Genomic DNA, 15,000 nt, shown 5'->3' on the forward strand with positions numbered 1-15,000 from the left:
GCTATAAATGGAAGATCTAAATACATATAGGCCTATTGGTGTCAAGGTACACACAGATGCGCTCACAAATGTGCACATACTGTACGCTCGTGTGCGCGCACACACACACACACACACACACACACACACACACACACACACACACACACACACACACACACACACACACACACACACACACACAAACACAAACACACACACACACACACACACACACACAAGCTTCCCATGATGCGTGATGCAAATGTGCCTTTTCAAGACAAGTGTTAATTTGCTACAGCAATACAGTTCAACAGCTGCCTCATATTACTCTATAGATTTCATCAGCAGTGCACTAATGGATTCCTCATATGCTCACTCACATTGAGAGTAGAGGTGACTGGGACAAAGTACAATCAATGGAGTACACCATTAAAGGTGCATTGCTTATATTTACTGTACATACTATTCAACCACAATAAATAAATACATTTTCCCCCTTTAATGACAATAAACAGTGAGGATTATGACTCAAAATGTGGGAGAGAAAGAAGGGATAGGGTTCTGACCAGATTCAAACCTGGGATCTCATTGGCAAGTACAGTAGACCATTTATGGCATACTAAGTAGCATTAGCACAGTGCCTGCCCACCCTTAATAGATCTAAACGCTATCAATGTCTACTGATTCATGTTTTCCTTGTCTTTTTTTTTATCTGGGAGCCAAGGAGGTGTATGTTTTCGGTCGTGTTGGTTTGTCTGTCTGTCTGTCAGCAGGATAACTTCAAAAGTTATGAATGAATTTTGTGGAGTTGACAAAAGGAACAAGTGATAACATTTTGATTCAGATCCAGGATTTAAAAAAAAAAAAAAAAAGATTCTTCACCATTGCGGGATGGGGCGTGTAAGAACCCAAAACGTAATAACTGCCCATAACGTAATAACTGCCCATAACGTAATAATTTGGGCGTAATAAAACCCATAACGTAATAACTTGCCCATAACGTAATAAAAATTCCTTACCCATAACGTAATAACGTTCTGCCCATAACGTAATAAGTTATTACGTTATGGGCATGTTATTACGTTATGGGCCTTACACTAAAAAAAAGCTTTGATAATGTAATAACGATGCCCATAACGTAATAACTGGCAGTAACGCACAGATGACTTCAGTATTTGCAATGCACTTTACTATTGTACTGTTCATATTTCGTCTGACCTCTATTGTTGCAGCAAATAACAGTGACTGGATATTTAAGTGGGCTTGCAGAGCAAGGCCAGATTCTAGTAATCTCTAAGTCAGTGGTTCCCAAACCTTTTTCCCCGCGCACCCCCTTTCACATTTCAATGTGGTTCGCGCACCCCCTAAGCAAATGTTGCACCACCGCACATTTTGGGTAATCCTGATTTCCAATCGATCTGATGTTTTTTTTCTGCCATAATTAAAATAGAACTTATTGCATGACAAGTCTGTGAGTTAAAAATTACACTTCAGATGGATCCTTCCAATTAAAACTACCTGACGTTCATTCATACTGGATAAAAAACACACATATGCACCCTGCTCTATTCAGCTCGGGCACCCCCTGGTGACAGGCCGCGCACCCCCAGGGGTGCACGCACCACAGTTTGGGAAACCCTGCTCTAAGTAAAGTTTATGCTTGCTTGCTTGCTTTATTCTCTTGTGCAGGGCGGTAAAAATAGAAAATGGATCTCCTCCTACACTGTAAAAGATTTCAAACTGAAATTTACAGCTAATTGATGGGGAATAATTGCCAGCAAATTGTTTTAAATTTACAACACATTGCAGAAAAAAAACAGTTGCCAGCAAGTCGTTTAAAATTACAACACTGTTCCGTTTTCAAAACTACTCTGACCATGGCACATGTCCTGCCCCCTCATTCGACCGCCTCCTCCCGCCTCCACCCCCGCTGCCCGCCTCCATGTCTGAGATGCCTTCAACATGGTATCGTCCCCATCCTCCACCATGACTGAGATAGCATGGTACCACAATGCCACTCTGCTCTAAGCATATACTTCTACAAGTTCAGTCTTGCATGGGTGAGGCACAAATAATAAATCACTCAGCATAGCGTTGTCACAGTGACAGTGATAGTTTCCTCAAGAGGACTTTCATTTATCAAGCCATCTCAAAGGGGAATTCAAAAGCAGTCACAATAAGGACTGTATGGAAATGCATTTGTCAAACCAATCAAGTGGTATAAATTTAATACTATGCAAAAACCACCATAAAACATGCTATGCTACAAGATGGCTCTCAAAAGATGAAACAATCCAACCAGTTAACCTGTCAGGCAGCCAACCAGTTAACCGGCCAGGTAGCCAACTGGCCTTGACACACTGGCTGGTTGACTGGCCAGCTGCCTGTCCAATTCACTGGCTGGTTGACTGGCTGCCTGGCTAAACCAGCCAGGCAGCCAGTCAACCGGACAGGCAGCCGGCCAGTCAACCAGCCAGTCAACAAGCAAGGCAGCAAGCCAGTCAACTGACCAGGCGGACAGGCTGTCAGTCAACCTGCCAGGCAGCTAGCTGGTCAACTGGCACTATGCTGTCAGCCACCTTGTGAACAAACCAACCACTCATCTAGTCGGCTAATCAATTGATTGCCAGTACCAGTGAGCGCCAGTGAGTCAGGCACTATGCTGTGCCATTCAGACAAGCAACCAAAGCAGTGTGACAGTCCAGGTTTATATAGTGGGGCAAGTGGACCATGTGACCAGAGTAATCAGGCATTGGGCAGGTGCTGGCAATCATTGAATCACGGCATGAAAGTGATTAGTAATAAAGTGAGGCAAGGCACTAATTGACAGATTGGTTAGGTATAGAGTGTGACAACAGAGTAACAAGGGAGATCTGTATCAAAAGCTGACAAGTTCCTAGAATGTTCCAATTATTGATGCCCCTGCTCTAGAACTACAGTTTAAAAACAGACAGCTCCTTCTAAGATAGTGTTTAAATAAGTATAAGGATATTCTTAAATGGATTAGTTTTGGCCCTTGTTTAATGCACATATCAAAACTTCAGTTCCAAAAAGTTTTCATTCTGATCCATGTTTATAAGTAAACATTCTATATATATGTGGAATTGTCTACACAGTGGTTGGACAAAATAACTGAAACGCCTATCCTTTTAATGTGTGGGAAGTTTCACGGCTCAAGTGGGCCAGCCTGTTGGCCAATCTTCATTAATTGCACATTGCACCAGTAAGGTGAAGTTGAGTTGAATTGCTGGTGAAAAGTTACCAGCTAATTGTTGTAAAATTACAACAAATATGCTGGCAAAAAAGTTGCCAGCTCATTGTTGTGAAATTAAAGCAAATTGCTGGTGAAAAGTTGCCAGCTAATTGAAGTAAAATTAAAGCAAATTGCTGGCAATAAAAAGTTGCCAGCTAATTGTTGTAAAATTACAACAAATTGCTAGCAACAAGTTGCCAGCTAATTGTTGCCTTCTTCCAACACAAACACAGGAAACCTCACAACATACAGCCTTTGAAAATAATGGTCCTGGGCCTCTGCTTCCATTCCTTCTCATGGGATTTTGAGATATATTCTGTTGCCGAAGCCATCAAAAAGCCAAATTGAACCACAGGGGGGCTGCCACACCTGAGCATCGTTTATGCTCTATGACCTGCCCATTGTCTGTATAAATGGACAAACCATCATTGGCCTCTCCCATGCCCTTTTAGCAGAGAGAAGCCCGTTTTGAATTGCACTAAGCTGAAATTAGCGCACCTGGACGTCATTTACAATCAGCTGGCTCATGACCAAAGAAGGTAGATTGGATAAGCAGTATCACTCAATGGAAAATGCATTGGCCACAGTGTAGTAGTTGGGGGCAGTCGTGGCTCAGTGGTTAGAGCACTGGGTTGGCAACCCAAGGGTTCCCGGTTCAATGCCCGACCGGACCGCAGCTGAAGTGTCCTTGAGCAAGACACCTAACCCCCACACAGCTCCCCGGGCGCCACTCAGCAGGCAGCCCACTGCTACGGACTAGTGTGTGTACTTCAATGTGATTCACTAGCCCAAATGGGATAAATGCTGAGAAAGAATTTCCCCTATTGGACCAATTGGCTTCGTAGTATGAGGGTGTTGCTTTAATGCCATAGAACTAATACATTTATGCTTAATGACATGGTGCACATGGTCAGTGTGTGCGATGCCATGATGGACAAAATTTGTACTCCACAAATTTGGTCGAAAGAGGATATCCGGTTGTCAGTGCTCAGTTTGTGGCCAAATTTACTGCAGCTGTCGGTCAGCATTAATTGCGGGGGATAATTAAGGACAGCTGACAAACATTCACTATTGTATCCTATGACCTGTTCCACACTTGACCATGCTTCCAATTTGACCATGGAAGAAGAAAATTGGACTCCCCTTGCTATCATTCCGTACTACGCTCCGATGATGTCTGTAAACCCTCCTATGTCTACCTCCTTGATCATGACCAGGTGTGTGCGATTGAAGAGTTCAAATCAGTTCAAATCCTCTCTACCTCTATCAGGACTGTATGCATGTTTTAAAAGCATCCAATCAGAATGTGACCTGAGCTCCATAATTTCTGCATGTGGCTTTGCATACATTTGCATTAGGACAGCAGCCCTGACAAAACAGATCTTTACAACAGTATGTTGTATAAAGTACTATGTGCTGCTGTACATTTACAATTGTGAATTGTACTCTATATGATATCCCACAATGCATTGCACATTACAGCAGTGAATAGTAAACTGGTATATACATCTTCTTGATGTAGAATTCTAATGTGAAATCACGACAATCTTTTACAGTGTAGGCCTTTCCAGATAGAGACACCGTTCAAACACTAAAACGACCGGCTCGGCTTGGAGATCATTTGTTCTGCTATAGCGTGTCCTTGTCTCTTGTCGTTTTTCCGCTTTTTGGCGATTTTGTGCAAGTTTGGGTCCCCATTGAAAACAATGGTAGAACCTTCATGAACCAAGGTTCCGCCACTCTAAAGATCAGAGTGTAGGAGGCTTTTTCGTTCATAAAACATCAACACTTTCACCTAGAAGTTTAGTTGACGCATTGTTAGCGAGCTCTATGGGATGTCTCCCAAGTTTTATCTCCCAACTCCCATTACTTTTTAAATGGCAGGTGTGTAAAAACGACAGGGCTTTTACATTGGTTTTCCCATTGAGGCTTGAAGTGCCTTTTTCAAGAGGTCAGCGCATGTCCCACAAGAGGTCTATTTGTGACTGAACCGTTTAACCTATAAACTTCATTCAGAGACTGTTAGAGAGATCACACGTATGACTCCGATCAGTAAGCAGGACACGTGCCAATTCCTTTTATTTTTTAGCAACATCAAGCTAAAGACAAAAAAACTGTTTCTGATTCTGCCCTCTGCCTTAGAGCACCATACTAACTGCCATTCAGTCAATCAGAACAGGTGCAGCCAATATAGGGTTCCATCTCAACTGTCACTTTCTCTCAACATTCTATTCTTAACGAGCAACTGCTCTGTAGTTCTAGAAGTCTATTGTTCAGCTCTTCAATGCAATGTAATATTGTCTTGCTGTAATGCTTTTCATAGGCAGCTGCTTGGCCCAATGGTAATAGTCCTGCAATATGGAGGTTGGGAGCTTGAATCCCACTCGGACTCATGTTGATTTTCAAAATTATATCATGCAGTGTTCCTTATCCAGTTTAAAAAATACCATGTATGTCATTTAGTATCAATGACAAAGGTGCTGGATTAGAGATATGGAGGTTGGGAGTTCGAATCCCACTCGAACCCATGTTGATTTTCAAAATTATATATGCAGTGTTCCTTAGCCAACTTCAAATACCATGTATGTCATTTAGTATCGATGGCAAAGGTCCTGGATTACAGATATGGAGGTTGTGAGTTCGAATCCCACTCGGACCCATGTTGATTTTCAAAATTATATTATATGCAGTGTTCCTTAGCCAACTTAAAATACCATGTATGTCATTTAGTATATCCCCAAAACGCAGAGCTACAACACTTTCAAGATGGCTGAATCCAAGATGGCTGAATTGTTTGGCCCATAACTTCTGACTGGGTGGATGGATTTTTTTCCAACATTTCTTTTAGCTTTGTTTTCTCAATAGTACTTTGTTTCATCTCTGCCCCAAAAGGCAAGCCCGCTTCCAGCATTTTCTGTGAGAATGCAATCTATCCTTATCCTCTGCATTTCCTATGTGTTCAATCCAATTGTCTAACTACGAAGTTTTTAGCTATTTTAATAATGACAAATACATAGCCTACAGTATTCAAAATTTCAATTCCTTTAATGCAAACATTTGAACTGCAAATTTCATACATGAACTACACAAATAGTGAAATTAAATGTCTTTTGTTTGTTATACAAAAAATGTTAATTAAACTGACAGACTGCTATTCTGTATAAAATTCTATTTTACCAGAATACTTTTCATCATATTGAAATGTAAAACACACACACATACTGTAGCATCCTCAACATAAACATTAGGTAAAATGAGTTCAACATAAAATTGGCATTACTTTCCATAAATATCATGGCTGAAGTGTTGAAGTGTGATCTTGCTTTGTTCTGACTCAAACTTTTAAATGTAAAAAATGTAAACAAACAAAATATGCATACTCAACATAAACATAAGGTAGAATAACATCCACATACTGTAATACTGACGTTACTTTTTTCAGTAAATGTCCTTGATCTTGTAAATTCCGTAGCCTACATGATTAAGAAGTATCCACGCTTTCATCCATTGGCTGTTCTCGCATAATAAGCCTTTCAGTCGTGTGCTGAGAAGGCTGCTGCGTCCAGCAGTCTTGTACAGCTTCATGATGCTTATTGATATGTCACCTCCACAGTCGCCTTCAAGTAGGCTCTCCACAAGAGCATCTCATATATTTTTTTTGATTAAACATGGTGCACAGCTGACGGATCAGGTGTGACACTAAAGCGATGGTTCAGGGTAGATTCACCCTAATGCCATTTGAACCGTGACATCCATCCAGTAGTCCACCCAAAGTGTTTTCTGGCTTGGGCGAACATTAGCAGAGTTACCGAGTTATTGTATGGCTATTCCGAATAGCTTGGCTTAAGTGCTATTGGGCATTCACATACATCTCCAAACCTACCTCAGAAAATTAACATGTCATGACACCAAACTTCTACAGTAGTACAAATATGGTCTCTATTCACCAAACTAAGCATTTGGAAGTTTGGAAATAGTGCTGGAGTTTATTATTATCAGCTCAAGCTGAATAGATTCTGTCCTGCTAAAGCTTTGCCATCAGGGGCAGAGGCAGGATCAACATCAGGGACATAGACTGAGTCACCATCAGACAAGGAGGCAGCTTCAGCACCGTGGCAGAAAACTACTCCGAACCATCACTTTAAATGCCCCGAGCATGGCCATATCTTGTTCAAGGACAAAACCAATACTTTTCTGTAATGCCTCTGAAGGTTAATAGGGAGCTCCATGACACATGGGTTTTTCAGCACCAGGGGCAGAGGCATCATCAACATCAGAGACAGAGACAGGGTCACCATCAGGGACAGAGGCAGGGTCACCATCAGGAACAGAGGCAGGATCAACATCTGGAGTAGAGGCAGGGTCACCATCAGGAACAGAGGCAGGGTCACCATCAGGGGCAGAGGCAGGGTTACCATCAGGGACAGAGGCAGGGTCACCATCAGGGACAGGGGCAGGATCAACATCAGAGACATAGGCAGAGTCACCATCAGACAAGGAGGCAGCTTCAGCTAAGGCCAAGACCTTTAGGTCTGAATATGTTGAACCGGACCGAACTGTTTGATATACCCACAAAAACTGAAAAGGGACTTGTGCTTCCTATGAGGACTCTTGTGCTTCCTGTGAGGACTCTTTTCAGTGTGTTCTATTTTTATTTTCAAGCAAAATAGTAAAATAGCCCCTGCTGGAAAACAGCACCCTCTATTCTAATGAATCTATTCTCTTAATCCACTTCAATCTCAAATGTAAACTAGACTGCCTGTGCAGTCGCCTTCGACTGCTTAAGGTATATCCCCGAAACGCAACGCTTCCAGTCCCCCATCATTCCTACCACTCCCGTCCACCTTTTCATAAACGTATATGATAAATACAAACTATTAAAGAAATATATTTAATATCTATACATAGATCAATGACGTGCATAGGCTTAAAACCAAATGACTATTGTGAAAATGAAGCAAAAAATGGGGCAAATGGTAACACTTTTTTAATGGTTCACTATTACAGTGAATATACCACATTAGGTACAGTGTAATAACCATTGTAACAATATTTAATACCATGTAATACCAGTGTAACACCATGTACCAATTTTGTACTACATCATGTATTTTTGTGTAAGTGGTATTACATGGTATTGTATATTGTTACACTGGTATTACACTAGTATTACATGGTATTAAATATTGTACATTGGTTATTACACTGTACCTGGTAATGCATATTGTTACACTGGTATTACACTAGTATTACATGGTATTACATATTGTTACACTGTACCTAAATAATATGGTAGATTCACTGAAATGGTGAACTGTTATAATAAGGTAGTACCGGGCAAATCAATCCACCCAGTCAGAAGTTATGGGCCAAATAAAAATTCCGCCATTTTGAAACTGTTGACCTCCAAACTCAAATCAGTTCATGAACCTACCCTAGAGCATTAACACACCAAATCTGGGACAAATCCGTCCGACTGGTCAGAAGTTATGAGCCAAACAAAAATTCGGCCATCTTGAATTCAGCCATCTTGAAAGTGTTGGCCTCCAAACTCGAATAAGTTTATACACCTACCCTAGAACATTAACACACCAAATCTGGGAGAAATCCATCCGACTGGTCAGAAGTTATGAGCCAAACAAAAATTCGGCCATCTTGAATTCAGCCATCTTGAAAGTGTTGGCCTCCAAACTCGAATACGTTCATGAACCCACCCTGCATTAACACACCAAATCTGGGAGAAATCCATCCACCCAGTCAGAAGTTATGGGCCAAACAAAAATTCGGCCATCTTGAATTCAGCCATCTTGAAAGTGTTGGCCTCCAAACTCGAATAAGTTCATGAACCTACCCTAGAGCATTAACACACCAAATCTGGGAAAAATCCATCCACCCAGTCAGAAGTTACGGGCCAAACAAAAATTCGGCCATCTTGAATTCAGCCATCTTGAAAGTGTTGACCTCCAAACTCGAATCAGTACATGAACCTGCCCTAGAGCATTCACCCAAAAAATCTGGGACAAATCCAAACATCCGTTCAAAAGTTATCGCGTTAACACAAAAGACCTTACGCGGCGGCGGCGGACGCGGCGGATGTGGATGCGGCGGCAGCGCACGCAAAACCATTACATCCCAGACGCTCCGCGTTTCGGGGATATAATTACCTCCACCAAGGAGGTAATGTTTTCGGTCGCGTTGGTTTGTCTGTCTGTTTTTCTGTCTATTTGTCAGCAGCATAACTCAAACTAAGCATTTTTTGGACAAAACTTTGTGGGTTTGTTGATAATGACCCAAGGAAGAAGTGATTAAATTCTGGGGGTGATCCGGATCACGAACCGGAACCAGGACTTTTTTAAAGATACTGTCAGGAGGATAGCTCAAAAACGAATCAAGTGATTTGGACGAAACTTTGTGGAGCTATTAGTAATGACCCAAGGAACAAGTGATTAAATTCTGGTGGTGATTCGGATCACGAACCGGAACCAGGACTTTTCAAAAGATTCTTCACTATCTAGACGCCCCCTAGTGACCAGAAATTGAATTGCGAGAGCAGCACTAAAACAAGGCAGAAAGATTTAGGGTGTAACATGGTCAAATGTGTCAAGCAGCATCCTTGGCGGAGGTCTGCGCTCTCTGAGTGCTTCTAGTTACATTTTATTTACTGAATAAAATTTAGATAGTTAACAATTTAGTATTATTAGCATGGTTAGCAATACCTGTCAACCAACTTTAGCTAATGTTAACTCAAAACACTTGGCTACACATTTACCATTGTTGCTATTTGACGCTATTGGCTTTTTATGTTTCAAATGGGCCCAAATGATTACATTACTGGCAGTTATTACGTTATGGGCATCGTTATTACATTATCAACGCTTTTTTTTAGAGTAAGGCCCATAATGTAATAACCCGCCCATAACGTAATAACTTATTACGTTATGGGCAGAACGTTATTACGTTATGGGTAAGGAATTTTTATTACGTTATGGGCAAGTTATTACGTTATGGGTTTTATTACGCCCAAATTATTGCGTTATGGGCAGTTATTACGTTATGGGCAGTTATTACGTTTTGGGTTCTTACAGGGCGAGTTTTGACATTCCAGTTTGTAATTCCACAAAAAAAAAACGCAGAAAGACTTGGAAAAAAAGGAGGGTGTAACAAAGCCAAATGTTCTATCAAACACCGTCTTTGGCGGAGGTCTGCACTCTCTGAGTGCATTTCTAGTTTTTTGTTGAGATCCATTACATTTGTGTGAGAGTTTGTTGAAATGAAGAATGAAGGAGGTTAAGTGGTGAATAAGACCACTCAATGCAGACAAGATTGTCTGGTTCCCAGTCCTTTTGAAATGTGCATCCACATTAATCGTTTGTTTCTGAGAGCACATTAAGTCCCGGCTGTATGTTTTCTACAGTACCCTGGCCTTGTCTAGAACGATCCATCTGCGCGAAAGACAATAATTTGTCTAAACGGATAACTCAGCATTTATATTTAACATTTATTGACAGTCATATACCAATGTGCAACACTAGTGCTTTAGTACTACATACACAGAAGCTGCACTATAGTGTTTAATACAATGCTCTTGAGACAGTTCATTAAACTCTTCAGACTATAGACTTTTAGACATTACTACATAGCTATAGGCTACTAAAAATTCTGAACAACCAGGTATTTATTAACTCTTGAATAACACACTTTATTTGTTAATTCTTATTTTCATATTACTTCAAATCAGTGAATCATTTACATATCAATCAATTAAATATAGGCCCATAAATTCATGTATAAACATATTGAACACCATATTATAATAGAACCATATTATAATAGAACAGAACAGATACAACTCTAATTATCTTGTTGCATAGGGTTGTTGCACAACTCCACTTACGGCTTTGATAACCCTGCATTACCAAAATCATTTCATGTAATAAGTAATGGCCTTAACTATGCGATTCAGGGAGAAGGCATGGTATATTCAGTGATCAATTCAGTGACCAATTTCTCAGTGCTTTACTGCCTGCACTGTTCTGAGCGACCACCAGAAAATAGACCTCCCGGTGTCCAAGAAAAGACTCGGTGGCGGGCGAATAAAAATACCTTTACTCCTCCGGTTGATGGGCACAGACAGAGAGTCTGCCAGGCAGCCTGGTGTGTGTGTGTGTGGAGGGAGCTCCTCTCTTGAAGTATTGTCTGGATCTCTCTTTTATGAGAAGCATCCTGCATAGCTCAAGCAATTATCCAGACCCTTCCCTCTGTGTCTGTGTCTGTGTCTGTGTCTGTGTGTCTGCAGCACAGTGCTTGCCTCTTAAAGCACATCACCCCCACTTTATTTCGATGTGTATATACGTAGGTGCGAGGTCAGTTTAAATATATTATGCATTAAAGTTAACATCTAAAAAGCATTTCCGCTGTGCTGCCCTTCGACTCAAGGTGCTGTTTGTCTTTTTTCTCCCATTAGGAGCCAATGCATAAAACTGGAACAAGGACAAGCGGAAGATAGTCCAACTAAGTAGAGTAAGGTGTGTGAGGAGGGCTAATCGGGCTGGGGCCGGCCTGCTGCAGCCAAAGCAGGCAGATGTAACAATAAGTAAGGGGAAGGGGGAGGGGGAGGGGAAGGGGAAGGGGGAAGTGAATGTGATTTTGGGGATTTGGCTGTAATTGGACAGATGAAAGACGTGGCCCGGTCGCCGCCACGATGCTGTTCACGTTTATTAGTCGCTAATGTGAAAACCAATATTTCCGCCCACGTCGAAGTGGAGCTGGGAGGAGTGGAGAGAGAGAGAGAGAGAGAGAGAGAGAGAGAGAGAGAGAGAGAGAGAGAGAGAGAGAGAGAGAGAGAGAGAGAGAGAGAGAGAGAGAGAACGAGAATGAGAATGAGAACGAGATAGAGAAGAAGAGAGAGAGAGATGTGGAGGATGGGAGAAGAGGAGAACAAAACAGAGATGGGTAGAGAGAGATAGAGATAGAGGGAGAGGATGGGAGAAGAAGAGAAAAGAGAGAGAGAATGAGAGAGGGTGAATGAGAGAGTGAGAGAGACTCAGGTTCATTTTTTAGGAGGAGCCCCCCTACGGAGAGCTTTCAGGCTTTGTGTCCTCCTAACCTTCTTTACTGGCGAGACAGCAGTGCACCAGAGGGGCTCACAGGATGTCTAAAAGAGGACCTCATTTTAAACCTCATTTTGGGGCAAATTAAACTAAGCAAAGAGCAAGATGAGCAGGCAGGTCCCATAACCACCAAGAGAGGGAACATCACACATCATACTCTCTCTGTTTTTATTTTTGTCTTTTATTCTGCTGGTCAGTTTTCTGTGTTTTCATTCTGCTTTTTAGTACCTGACTATGTGATTTCTTTCTTTCTTTCTTTCTTTCTTTCTTTCTTTCTTTCTTTCTTTCTTTCTTTCTTTCTTTCTTTCTTTCTTTCTTTCTTTCTTTCTTTCTTTCTTTCTTTCTTTCCTTCTTTCTTTCTTTCTTTCTTTCTTTTCTTTGTCCCGTGGACACCGTATAGCTCTCCACCTGGCTGCAATCAAAGTGGGCTGCATTAAGGGGGTAGAAGCTGTTAACATTACAGACGATACGCTCAGCCTTTTCTCTGCCCAATGTTCTCTTGAAAATTAATTGAGAGTAGAAATCATCGGCCAACATAACCGTGAGGAATGCATTTACGGGAGGCAATGACTGGCTTTATTGAATGAGTTAATTATCAAAAGATTTAAATTCCCCTGATGGCCTTATTCCTGTCCATTGGACATAATATCTCGTAATGCCTCCGCGAGTCGTAATACCTCTTTGTTGGTGTATCAAAGCCCCCTCTAATAGCCATCTTTTATTCGCCTGTTGTTTCCCCTCCGTCAAAGAGCAAGAGAAGCATGTGCAGACGCTGCGAAGTGAGAGATGGCGCTGCTGGTGCTTCAGAGATTTGTCTTAATGTGTACAAAAGCGGCTATTACGCAGCGAGCACCTTCTCCAGTGCGTCATAAGGGAGCGGACGTAGGGTCCTCTTTAATTCTTGCGATTCGCAGCCGGCATCAAATATTCATGAAGTCGGGAGAAGCCCCCCTCTCTCGCAGTAGGCAGGGCCTGCATTTACCCTGCACTGATTCAGCGCAGATAAAAAGCTGCTGCTGCTGCTGCTGTTGCTCTGGCTCCCTCCCTCACAAGAGCCCTTGCCTCTATGTGTGGTGGGAGTGGGGGGTGGGGGGGGGTGGTTAAGGTGGTGGTGCAGGAACTGCTGGGATGGCGTGGTCCTCCATCACACACAAGGCGGGAACTCTGTGCCTCAATGGTACCATGGGAGCTGAGGAGTGAGTGCCATGAGGCAAGTGGAGGGGTTGCCATGCATGTGCAATAATGTGTTCTGGTGTGGTGTGGGAAGGCAGGTATGTCTATGTATGTGCCAGACGTGTGTGTGTGTGTGTGTGTGTGTGTGTGTGTGTGTGTGTGTGTGTGTGTGTGTGTGTGTGTGTGTGTGTGTGTGTGCGCGTGTGTGCGTGCGTGTGTGTGTGTGTGCGTGAATATGCACACATGTGTCTCTGCACATGTGTTTGAGCAGACATATGTGTGTGTATGTGTGAAGCATGACACTGAGGAGGCGATTCCTTGACAGCTGGATTCTTATGTGCGTGACGTTTATGACACACCGCTGGCCTCATTATGGGATGCACACACACGAGGGTTGTCACGGTGACTGTCTGGCAGGAAGGGTGTCAGGTCATGCTGTCCTCCCAGGTGCCACATGTTTGTGGCCTGTCCCCTCGCGGTGACATCGGGGATGGGATGGGAATGGCAGAGGATGCCACATCTGGGCATCAGAGACACTTGTTCCACACTTTTTGTAACCTTTTAGTGATGATTAATGCAAAGCATTTACATATTTTCAGCATGTATGTATTTATTTATTATTTATGTTTCCAGGTATGTAGGAATGTAGGTCATGTCAATACTAACTAACCCTTCTTTGCATCTGCACTTGTTGTTCTGTATGTTTCCTCTGCACTTTGTATTTGTTATTGATGTTGGCTATGATTATGTCCTCTTTTGAAAGTCGCTTTGGTTATAAAGCGTCTGCCAAATGCAATGTAATGTAATGTAATGTAATGTCCACTGTCATTTTGTGTGGCTTATATTTGTTTTTGTCATTTGGGAATATGAATGACCTGAGGATAAATAGCTGCATTGCAGAAGCTAATGAGGATCAAATAAAAACAAACAAACCTAATCTTCAGCCTTCTGCTAGGCCTACAATGGTTTGCCCGAATGTAAAAAAAAAAGTATGTGTTGGGCTGCCTTGTAAAACCACAGTTTTACTGTTGTATGATACAGTATTTTTGAAACTGCAGTTTTTTTTCACAAGGGTGGGTTAGGAAAAAATGCTCCCACCTGGGGCACAAGTGAACGGCAAATGATTTGTATTGCTGGAATTAACAACATACTGTCCTACAATCACTACCACCATTGTAGAGATGTCTGTAGCTACTGGGTAATATTGACAACTGGCAATTGGCCTAAAGAGTAATAATTCTGAAATTGAATTGCAGTCGGCCTTTTTAAAATTTGACTGGTTTAAACAGATGTTGTAATGTAATAACCAAGCAATAATATACCAATAGCGATCCATCAATCTGATGAAATAGCCCAAAGCACTGCCCCTTGGTTGGACAAACTACTTGTGTCGACACTACAAATCCATCATAGTTTAACAGCACTGTGGAGCAGATGCTTCATCGTTCTCTGCTTCCAATCCAAACCTTAACCCTGAGTACA

Source organism: Engraulis encrasicolus, chromosome 9, assembly GCF_034702125.1.
Source record: "Engraulis encrasicolus isolate BLACKSEA-1 chromosome 9, IST_EnEncr_1.0, whole genome shotgun sequence".
Taxonomy (NCBI): Eukaryota; Metazoa; Chordata; class Actinopteri; order Clupeiformes; family Engraulidae; genus Engraulis; species Engraulis encrasicolus.